The sequence below is a fragment of the Chrysochloris asiatica genome, unplaced genomic scaffold, assembly GCF_000296735.1.
Source record: "Chrysochloris asiatica unplaced genomic scaffold, ChrAsi1.0 scaffold00005, whole genome shotgun sequence".
Classification (NCBI taxonomy): domain Eukaryota; kingdom Metazoa; phylum Chordata; class Mammalia; order Afrosoricida; family Chrysochloridae; genus Chrysochloris; species Chrysochloris asiatica.
Window position 1 is genome coordinate 31,992,585 of NW_006408523.1, and position 12,304 is coordinate 32,004,888.

Genomic DNA, 12,304 nt, shown 5'->3' on the forward strand with positions numbered 1-12,304 from the left:
AACAAATTACAGTAGAACAATCATCGTTAAACTTGAGTCCGCTACTGCTCTTGCTAATCCCTCTCATTGCGGGTCTTCCTTTTTCTCACTGACCCTCCACTTTACCAATCATTATGTCCTTCTTTAAGAATTGGTTCCTCCTGATAATATGTCCGAAGCATAAGAAACAAAGTCTTGCCATTCTGACTTCTAAGGAACATTCTGGCCATACTTCTTCCAGCTCTTTACCTCAGGATTTCTTCCATGTTCTTTAGCATCTCTATACTGAAAAGAAAGTTTTCAGAGTCCTTTCTGCCATACATTGTGGTCTTTTCCTTCTCTCTTGTCTTCTTAATGACCTTTAGCTTTCTACTTGTATGATGTTCTTGATGCCATCCCATAACTCCTCTGGCCTTCAGTCATTCGTGTCTAATATCCAATATGTTCTTGAGATGATATTTAAATTCAGATTGGACATGTTCAAGGTCAAATTTTGGTTCCTGTTGACTTGTTTTAATTTTATTCAGCCACAGCCTGAACTTGCATAAGTAATAGATGGTCTCTTCAACAGTCTGTTCCTGGCCTTGTTTTGGTTGATGATAGGGCTTTCCAATTGTCACTTCACACAGATGTAGTAAATTTAATTTGTGTATTCTAACTGGTAAGGTCCATGTGTATAGTTTTCTACTATGTGTTTTAAAAAATGTTTTTTAAAAATTCTATTATGTTATCTCCAGCATAGTTTCTATTACCAAGGTAATATTTTCCAACTACTGATCCTTATTGTTTGTTTCCAATCTTTGCATTATAATCAACAGTAATTATCAATCATCTTGATTGCATGTTTGATCAATTTCAGACTGAAGAAGTTGGTAAAAGTTTCTTCATTACTGGCTTTAGTATTTGTTCACAAATTTAATTTTTGATATTGACTAGTTTTCCTTGTAGGCATATGAATATCCTCCTTTACAGCCAACATTATACTTCAAGATATACCTTTAAATATTCTTTTTAATGATGCATGTAACATCATTCCTTTTCAATTTGTCCTTTCTGATATAGTTAACCATATGATTGCCAAATTCAGAGTGACAAATACCAGTCCATTTCAGTTCTCTAATGCATGGGACTCTTGGTGTGGCACTGTAGGAACAGAATTGGACTGTGAATCACAAGGTCTGCAGTTCAAACACACCAACAGCTCCTCGAAATCTCTATACAGGGTTGCTATGTGTTGGAACCCACTTGATGGCACTTAACAGCAAAAACAACAATGCATAAGATATTGATTTTTATGCATCATATTTTACTTTTGGCAACTTTTAATTTTCCTAGATTCATACTTCATACATTCCATATTCTTATTATTGATGGATGTTTACAGCTGTTTTCCTTATTTAGAGTTGTGCCCCATCAGCAAATGAATGTCCAGAAAGCATTACTCCATTTGTGTCACCATGGTCAACTCTGCTTTGAGGAAGACAGCCCTTTCTCAGTCATAATTTGAGCATTTTTCAACCTAAGAGCACAAAACACTATTACATGCAACCAAAAGAGACATAAATATGTAATAATTTTCCATGTTCATGGATAGAAAGAATTTATTAAAATTGTCAATATTACCCAAAGAAGTCTATAGTTTCAATTCAAGCCTCATGCAGATTACAACATCATTCTTTAAAGAGTTGAAATAATTTTTAGCTAATTTTATAAGTAAATGAAAGACTGTGAATAAGCAAAGTATTACTAAAGAAGAAAGTAGGTGGCCTTTTGCTTCCTGAACTGAAAAGATACTACACAGCCACTGTTTTAAATAGCCTGGTACTAGTACAGCAAAAGACAGATCAATGGAACAGAACTGAGAACCCAAAAGTAATCCATCCATATAGAGTCTGTTAATCTCTGACAAAGGGCTAAAACACATTAAATGGGTGAGAGGACAACAAGTGGTGCTGTAAAAACTGGAAATCCATTTCAAGAAAACTAAAACCACAGAGAGCAAATATGACCATTATTACAGAGAGGGGATTGCAATCATTGAGATGAAAGAAAGTGTATGATTTGTTGAATGTACAACTGATGTTCTGCTCGATAAACCTTCACTGAAATCACAATAAAAAATTTCCCACAAATACTTAAGTAAAACTCAAAAACTGATAGGAGGCTTCCTGGCTCAGTAGGATGCTTCCAGATCCTTGCTAGTGAAGTGAAGCTTGCCAATGCACAGGTGAGAAAGCTGAGCACTCTTAAGCAAAGATTTATTGCCAGAGAGGTGTCCCTTTGTGTAATGATTGTTGTTATTACTGTGGGTCATTGAGTTGGTTCTGACACCTAGTGACCCTCTAGAGGTTTTTTGAGAGTTCAGGTGGATTTGACCTTATGGTTAGCAGTCCAGTGTTTATCCTACAGCACCACACCAGAATTCCTTGGGCACTGATATTGTTGGTAAATGCTGTCTAGTTGGATCCAACTCATAGCAACTCTGCTTAGGAGTGCCTGATGGATTTATACCATCTACCTTGGGGTTAGAAGTCCAGTGCCTATCCTACAGAGCCACACTGACATTGATATCTAAAAAGCTCCATAACACTTGCCAGAGCCAAGCAGAAGTGGGACGGGCCTTTTAGAGAGGCCAAGAAACCAGAAATTAGAAGCTAGAGGAGCAAGGATCATGGGAAGCAGAGAAAGACAGGGACTTAATAACACAGGAAACATGAGCTGGAAAAGGAGCATGTCCTTTGAACTCTTGGCACCTTCTCCAGGAACCGCCTAGAACCAGGACAGACAAAGAGAAAACACCTTCTGCTAGAACCTGCACTCTGTATTGAGTCTGCTAGCCTCTTAAACAAGGAGCCCTGGTAGCATAGTGCATTATGTGTTGGGCTGCTAACCACAATGGTAGTAGTTTGAATCACCCAATCACTGTGCAGGAGAAAATTGAGACTTTCTGCTCCCAAAAAGATTCACAGCCTAGGAAGCCTTATACAGGGTTGCTACGAGTTAGAACCAACTTGGTGGTACATAATCACCAACCAGCTTACTAAACTATGCTTTTAAAAAATGTGTTTGTTAAAGCATCTATTTGTGATATTTCTGTTCTAGAAGCATTCCTTAACAAAGACAATACCTTTCTGCATTTTACTTTTATTTTTTAACTCTAGAGTATTCCATTTGAAATGATTTTTCTCTTAGATAAAAAATTACTATATTTTCATGCAAATAAAAACTGCTTTCTATGTTTGACTGTAAACTGCTCACAACCTCTGTGAGGTATTTTTATAAGTACTGATAGACCTTTCTTTCCCCCCCTTTTTTAACATGCTGCTGTAAGATTTTTTTGTTTTGTTTGTTTTTTAATAGTTTAGAGAGTTTACAAAACTACCTACTCAGATGAAAAGAGCCCTTGGCAAACAAACAGAATATGCATGTTATTTGCATAAAAACAGGGTAGTTTAAATAAAAGACCATAGCGAGACCATCCATTTATTTAGTATTGTGTCGGTCAGTGCTGGAAATCTATCCAACAATTTTATTCCATTCTCATTTTCTATTCTAACAAAGTTTAGCATTCAGGGCAGAAATGGGGAATGAGAAATATTTATTGTTCAAATTACATTAAAGCTGCTATATTGAGAAGAAGTGAGTTACAAGTTTTTATCCTGTACTGAGAACCACAAGGTTGGCAGTACAAACCCACCTGTTATTCCTCAGAAACCTTATGAAGGGTAACTATAAGCCGGAACTGACTCAAAAGAACTTGACAACCAAAAGATAATGGGACTATGTTGGTTCCATACAATAAATACTTTACTGTGAACTATAGGTCGGATGTTCCAGCTGGCCATCTACTAAGCGCAAGAAAGCCACAAAGATTTAAAAGTCTATGAATCTTACACAGGAAACCCTAAGAATCATAAGTGACTTGATGTCAGTTAACAGCAACAACAAGAAGATAGTGTTTTAAGGAAACTTATGAACATGGTTTGGTTCATAATTAATAGTACAAAGTGCAAATAGAGTATCACTGCCTTTTGTGCCTCTTTGAAATCTTTATGTGAGTTTCTGGCACTGTGGGTTAATGAACTGGGCTGCAAAGTCGATTTGAAATGCAAGGTCGGCTGTTCAAGCTCATCAATCACTCTTTGGAAACCTATACAGGGTCGCTATAGGTCAGAATTTGACTTGATGACACTTAACAATAACAACAACATGGAGCCCTGATGTGGCAAGGTAGGATAAGCACTGGACTGGTAACCACACATTTGAAAATTCAACAGCACCAGCTGCTCTCAGAAACTCTATATAGGGTAGCTCTGTGTTGGAATCTACTTGATACAAACAACAACAGCAATAATGTATGAGATGTTTGGGATGCTGTCGCCAACTTGCAAAGAGTGAAATCATAGAATAACAGAGGAAAAATCTAGGATATTAAGAAATCACTAGAGTGTTTAACCAACTCTAAAACTATATAATGGCACCATGGGCTAATGTGTCAGATTGCAAAGGTGTTTGAACTGCAAGCTTGGTGGTTCAAGCTCACCATTTGCTCCTTGGAAACCCTATACAGAGTCGTTATAGGTTGGAATCAACTTGACAGCACTTAATAACAACAACAAGAACTATATAATATAAGCAACAAACCTTGCTATGCATATTTTAGATTCCAGTTTTCATCTGTGAATGACACTAACTGGTATGTTTTATCTTATAGCTTCAAACACCCAACCATACTAAATATATGCAATGCAAATCAACTCTTTTTCTAAAGATGTGCACAATGGGGCTTCAAAGAGCTTGTGGAAAAATTCAATTATCTTTCAATTCCGTCTTCCATAAACTTTTTGAAGCTCCTTTGTATATATATACTAACATTTTAAGTCAAATATCCAAATTTTATTATATCACATATTCTTTATTCTTTACAGTTGGTTAATTGTGATCTTTATTTATTTATTTGACAATGCTTTAAAAAAATAGTGCTTTTATTATTTTAATGGGTTTCTAGATGTGGGAATGCATTCTTTATTGGCTTTAAAATTTCTACCCAGTTATTGCATTAAAATATTTATTGTCACCAATTTATCCATTACATGTTTTAATTAGATGTTTTAATCAGAAGCATCATTCAGGGTATTAAGTCACTAGAATACTACAATATAACTTAGAACTTAAGTCTTCACTTGACAAAATTGTTTTCATCTTAAAATCTACAAATACTTAATGATTAATTTTAAAAATAGGTATCTGCAAATTTCACTATGTATTAAAGTAAGAATATAGTAAAACATAAACACCTTCAGACTTGAATTACTGTTTCCTCCCCTCTCACATAAAATATTAAAAAGATACTGATTTTCATAAAAGTGCTTTTCTTGATACCAGAATTAAAAAAAAAAAAAAATCAGACGCAAATGGTATTGTATAGGTGCCATTGCTATCACAAAGTAATTTTTGTAAAAAATCTTCACATACAGATCAATCTAACAAGTACTTTCCTTACAAGCCCATCATCAGAAGTAAATGAGGACTGATTGACTAGCTGATTGGAATCAAGTTCCTCTTGAAAATGATGTGACTGAACAGTGATGCAAGCATCCTACAAGAGGATGTTGAACAGATTAAAATATTCTTCCATCAAATCTCTAATTTTCAAAGTAGAAACTTGTTTATTGGCATAATTGTGTAACTTATGTTAAAACCAATCAGCATTTTGCCAAATTACTACAGGTCTGAATAGCATAAATGCATATATTCAAAAAAATAGTTTGGAGAAAATGAATTTAAATTTCTAGATAAAATGTTTTAATATTTGAAAATCAATCCATAACTTTTTTCTTTTCATTAATGAAAGCCAAAATAATATCAATACATTTTTATTAGTGTTTTTGTTTACATTTTTAAGTAGTAAACATCTTTCTTAGATAAACTTACTAGATTCTAAAATTCTAAATCATATTTTAAACATTTTATTTTCATTTGTACATCATGGAGTTGGTACCGACTCATAGCAACCCTGTATTGGATTTCTGATTACCAACTGGTGAGTTCTGAACTACTGACCTTGTGGTTCAAACTAGCCTTGAAGTCTAGTGCTTATTCTACAGTGCCAGGTTGAAAAAATAATGAGCTTTCCTTTAGTTGGCACAGTGGAAACTGCATTTTAATTTGTCTCTAATATTTCGGACATATTATCAGGAAGGACCAGTCACTGGAGAAGGATATCATGTTTGGTAAGGTGGAGGGTCAGAGAAAAAGAAGAAGACCCCCCTCCCCAGGGAAATGGATTGGAAAGTGGCAGCATCAATGGGCTCAAGCTTTGCTGCAATTTGTGAGGCAGTGTTTTGTTCTGTTGTACCTAGCATCGCTATGAGTCAGTCCCAACTCAAAGGCTCCTAACAACAATAAGAAAAAAAGGCAAAAATGTACATTTTAGCCTCTCAAAAATTTCATTTTTCCTCTAGCAATTAAACATAAGTTTAAAGTGAATCGTGCAGTTTGTTTTGTTTTTAATCTATCAGCTGGGGTGTTAATGATATGCAGGGAACAGAATTCTTTATTTCCTATTTAAATCTATAATGCACACAAGTCATGTGGATTGAAAATCACACGCAAAAAGGTAAATAATGAAGAAACATTAAATACTTCAAAATGGCCACTACAGCATGCCAGTTACAATGCTGTGTGTACAGCACAGAATTCTGTTGCTGCAATTTCTAGGTCTTTAAGGTCACTTTTTGTTTGTTTTGGGATATGGGAAGTTCAGAGAATTGGGGGATTTTGTCTCTTTGGAGGTTAGCCCATAATTTCTGCAGGTTCAGTGACCAACTTGGATCCATCTCATGCCATTTTGAACTGTTCAGGAAATTGTCCATAGTCACCATCCTGAGGGATATGTATATTCATTTCCGATGACATGGTACTCACAATTTCACAGTCCAATGCATCTTCACTTAGGTATATGTGGCAACCTTCTGTCTTATTAATGGAAATTGTTGGCGCTTTCCCCATTACCTGAATTTGAATGTCCTTGGGATTGATCAATTCTACAAAGCCCACCACATTGTCAAACACAAGGCTACATTTCTTAATGTTGTCAATTGTAATGGAATTGATTTTTCCTTTCATCTGTAGAGTAGATTTGTTGCATTTAAAAATGTAAGCCACTTATTTCAGCTCAGTGTCTGGGATCTCCTGGTCACTTCTGTTCTCTTGGTATTCCACTCTCCATTTCTTTCCCTCCAACTGGAACACATGGGCATGTTTCTGAAGAGGGAGAGCTTTGAGAAAAGTGATCCTGGAGTGTGGCTTTTGGCTGGAGATTGAGTCTGTCCTTCTTGGGTTTGTAAACTGGGATTTTTTGTGTGTCATCTGGTTGTCTGTAACATACCGGAGCCCATTTATAGTGCTTCTCCCTGGTTAAGCTGAGCAAATAGAGCTGAGAGTGAAGTTCTAGAAGACTCTTCTTTTCTGTCATTATTGTCAAAAAGTGAAGGTGGTCCTGGAGGAGGGGGCCTAGGAAGGTCAGGCATAAGGAAGAGGGCAGACAAGGCTGATGTGGTTGATGCTACTGCTCCATGGTGTTCCTTGATGTACGCTTGGAGATCATTCCAAAGGTTCAAATATGACTTCACCCAATCCACATGGCGCAGGTCACTGTTTTTGTAATTCTTTATGACCCTGTTAGTGTAAAAGGTGACTGTGTTATTCATCGTCTTGTCATAAGGACCAGGTTTGGGGACACAGCTATCCACCCCAGAATAGGGATGCTTTCATTAATAGCCAAAAGATGATTAAACAAGTTGCTCTCCCGGTTTCACGTTCTGAAAGTTTGGATTTCCTGAATCTTTTCCGAGATTGGTTTTAGCAGTGTAGTCACATCATTCTCTTGGGGTTGTTAGTTCTAAGAAACCATCAGGAGGAAAGCGCGCTGCCCCTGGAAGTCGCTGTGCACCATTTCTGCGTGAGTCTCCACATCATCAGCAAGAATCCTACTGTTCTTTAGGAACTCGACCACCATACTGTTCATCAGCTTATCAAAGGCTTCCACGGAGGGCGCCACACCTCCATTGGCACCATTCATGTCTCCAAAGTCCCCAGAAGGCTTGTGTGATTCTGAAAACAGCAACTGGAGCCGGACAATTGCCCACTCCAGCCTTCCCATCAGTCCCTGCACTTCTGCCATTCTGCTTCGGTGACCTGGGGTCTTGTCTTCAGCAACGAAAATCCTTGTTGGCCACTCGCACCATCCTCTCGTATCCCTTACAACTTCCCCTGCCCTCCTACTCCCCCTTTAATAGGTCCTCTTCCTCCAGCTCTGATGCCACATTTTTCTTCATATAACCCAGCTTCTCAGATTATTTGCTCAGCATAAAAGTTAAATAAGTATGGTGAAAGAATGCAATTCTGTCGCACACCTTTCTTAATCCCATGTTCTGTTCAAACAACTACCTCTTGGTCCATGTACAGGTTCCTCATGAACACAATTAAATGCTCCAGAATACTCATATACTCATATTTCACAATGTTGTCCATAGCTTATCATGATCCACACCATGGAAAGCTTGTGCATAGTGAATAAAGCACAGTTAAACATCTTTCTAAGGAGCTCTGGTAGCGTAGTGGTTATGAATCTGACTGCTAACCGCATTCAAAATTACCAGCTGGTCTGCAGGAGAAAAGATGAGACTTTCTGCTCCCATAAAAGGCCTTGGAAACCCAGTATAGGGATCGCTATGAGTCGGAACCGACTCCATGGCACATAACAACAACAACAAAACCTTCCTGGCATTCTCTGCTTTCAGCCAAGATTCATCGGACATCAGCAATGATACACCTTGTTTCAAGTTCTCTTCTGAATCCAGCTTGATCCTCTGGAAGTTCTCTGTTAATGTATGGTTGTAGCTGTTTCTGTATTATCTTTAGTAAAACTTAATTTGCATAGGATATCAAAAATATTGTCCAATGATTTACACATTCCCTTGGGTCACCTCTCTTTGGAATGGGCACAAATACAGATCTCTTCCAATCGGTTGACCAGATAGCTGTCTTCCAAATTTCGAGGAAATTTGGAAAGTATGGCCTTAGTGGTAGAAATTCTGCTGGAGATTGCATGATACAATTCTGCAAAATAAATGATTTATTTGCTTCAAATACCTACTTTAGACAGCATAAGAGATACTTATACACATGGACCTCACCAGATAGAATACACATAAATCAAACTGACTACATTTGTGAAAAAAGACAGTAGGAAAGCTTCATATCATCAGCCAAAACAAGGACAGTGGCAGATTATGTAATAGACCATCAATTGCTCAAATGCAAATTCAGATTGAAGCTGAAGAAAATGAAAAAAGTCCACAAGAGCCAAAATATGACCTTCAATATATCCCACCTGAATTTAGAGATCATCTGAGGAACAGGCTTGATATATTAAATACTAAAGCTCGAAGACCAGAAGAGTTTTAGGAAGACATCAAGAACATCATACAACAAGAAAGCAAAAAGTCATTAAGACAACAAGAAAGAAGGAAAAGATCAAAATGGATGTTAGAAGAGACACTGAAACTTGTTCTCCAGTGTAGAGATGTTAAAGCAAATAGAAGAAATGAGGTGGTAAAAAAGCTGAACAGAAAATTATTAAGGTCAGCTCGAGAAGATAAAGCCAAATATTACATCAAAATGTGCAAAGATCTGGAGTCAGAAAACCAAAAGGGAAGGGCATGCTCAGCATTTCTCTAGCTGGGGGAGGTAAAGAAAAAATTCAAGCCTCGATTTTCATTATTGAAAGATTCTCTGGGCAAGTTATTGAATGATGCAGAAAGCATCAAAAGAAGATGGAAGGAATACACAGAGTCACTGTACCAAAAGGAAATAGTTGATGTTCAACCATTTCAAGAGGTAGCATATGATCAAAAGCTAATGACACTGAAGGAAGAATTCCAAGGTTCATTGAATGAATTATCAAAGAACAAGGTACTGGGCACTGATGGGATACAAATTGAAATCTTTCAAGAAAGTGAGGCAGCACTGGAGACACTCACTTGAACATAAAAAGGGAGTTCAAAATTTTGTGGAAAATGGAATTAGAAGACAAATACAAATCTAGAAGATTAGTACTAAGTTTTCAGAAATAGATAATTGGTAGGGCAAAAGAGTAGATATGAATTAATGAAATTCTGAATTAGTAAGCATGAAGACAGATCTCTAAGCACTAGTCTGTTAAAATAATAAAATATAAAAAACAAAAAAAGAAGAAGAAGGAAAATATTCAAAGAAAGTCTGAGACTTATGTGGATTAATATATGTATTATCAGAACTTCAAAACAAGAAGAGTTAAAAAAAAACTACAGAAAAAATTGTTGGTCGTTAGAAGAAAACTTCCTCACATCATGAAAGACAAGAAGATAGACATTCAAGATGCTTAAGAAACAACAAATAAGATTGACTCCAAAGAGAATCACCAAGACATAGTATAATTACAATTTCTGTGGTTAGCAGCTATTCAAAATCCTGGTGTGGTGTTATGGGTTAATGCACTGGACAACAAAGTTGGTTTGAACTGCAAGGCTTTGGTGGTGTTGTTAAATGTCATCAAATCAGTTCTGACTCATAGAAACCCAGTATTGGGTTTTTGAGGCAGGGCTGGTGAGTTTGAACCACTCACCTTGTGTTTCAAACTGACTCTGTAGTCCTGTGCTTATCCTATAGTGCTCCAACAGGACTCTAAGCATTGATGGTTGATACAAATAAATTAGATCCTTGAAAACTTAATATTTTCTCAACTTAGAATGATGGCATTTATTGGTCCAGTTTCAAAATTTTATTTTCTTTACATTGAGGTTTAATCCATAATGAAGGCAATAGTCTTTGATTTTAATCAGTAAATGCTTCTTCAAGTCCTCACTTTCTGCAAGCAAGGTTCTGCATATGGCAGGTTGTGAATGAATATTTTTCCAATTCTGATGCAATAGTCCTGGTGTGGTACTGTGGGTTAATGAGCTGGACTGCAAAGTCAGTTTGAACCATAAGATCAGCCGTTCAAGCTCACCAGCCACTCCTAGAAAACCCTATATAGGGTTGTTATGGGTTGGAATCAACTTGATGGCACTTAACAGCAATAACAGCTTCTCAGATTATTTGCATACAATATATACTGAAGAAGTATGGTGAAATAATACAATTCTGATCCATGCTTTTCCTGATTTTACACCATACAATATCTCCTTTTTCTGCTTTAATAACTGCTTCATGGAGCCCTCTAGTCACAGGTTGTCTAGTTATTCTACTTTTTTTTAAGAATTTGTGTTTTTCTGCATTTTTTTCTCCTATTGTAACCAAGATAATCTATTATGCCTCAATCAAATTTATCTGTGCTGGTTACAGGACCATTTTGTAGCATATACACATAATGAAATACTGCACAATCATAAATAACAATTATGAGTCAGAAAAACACATTACAGCATGGATGAACACATAAGACATAATTTTAAATTAAATAAAGAAATGCATATATATTTATATAAAATAATCTAGGAAAAGAGACAAGGGTAGCATGCTCTTGACAGTAGATAATTTTTGTTGTTGGTGTCAGTGAAAGTATCACCAAATGTGGATGCAGTTAATGCAGCATGAACTAAGTAGATTATACTTCTGACAAAGCAGTAAATAGAAAAAAAAAAAAGCCTGTACCAAATAATCTGATATATATAAGAGGGCAATGACTGCAACAAATAACAAAAAACAAATATAGAATCAAGTATGATTAGTGTGTAACTAACACGCCAATCTCATGGTATGATATAAAAATTCCACTAGTGTATGGTTGTAACAAATGGAAATGTAGGAGACTTGCGGTTTGGGGGCAGGTGAAGCAGAGACAGGTAGCAGAGGCTCCTCGGTGGAGGTTTGGAAAAACCAGAGAAGATGTTTCTGGAGCAGCCCATTTGGATCTTGTATAAGGTGCCAGGCGCCAGTTTCCCACACCCACCAGTGGAGAACTCTGACTTTGGAAAGGAATACAAGGTGATTGCTGAATCGATCAGGATACTCCCTCCTGGAGTCCCTCAGCCTGGTCTGAGCTAAGAAGGCGGGGCCACAACCAGGCTGATACAGTGATGTTGTTAAGTACTGTGGACTCAATTCCAACCCATAGTGACCCTGTATAGGGTTTCCAAGGAGCAGCTGGTGAGCTTGAATACAGCACTAAAAACTGTGGAGTGGCATCTGAAAAAGAGATGTGATGGATTTTGTTCATTTTTCTTTCCTCCTCTACCCTGTCACACCCTCACTGCCCAGCCCCAGACACCTTCAGGTGAGT

The 12,304-nt window shown here is 37.0% G+C and overlaps 1 pseudogene; it reads right to left on the reverse strand.

Moving 5' to 3' along the window:
- Positions 1–6,774: 6,774 nt before the first annotated feature.
- On the reverse strand, positions 6,775–8,164 carry LOC102841633 (annotated as a pseudogene).
- Positions 8,165–12,304: the final 4,140 nt, after the last annotated feature.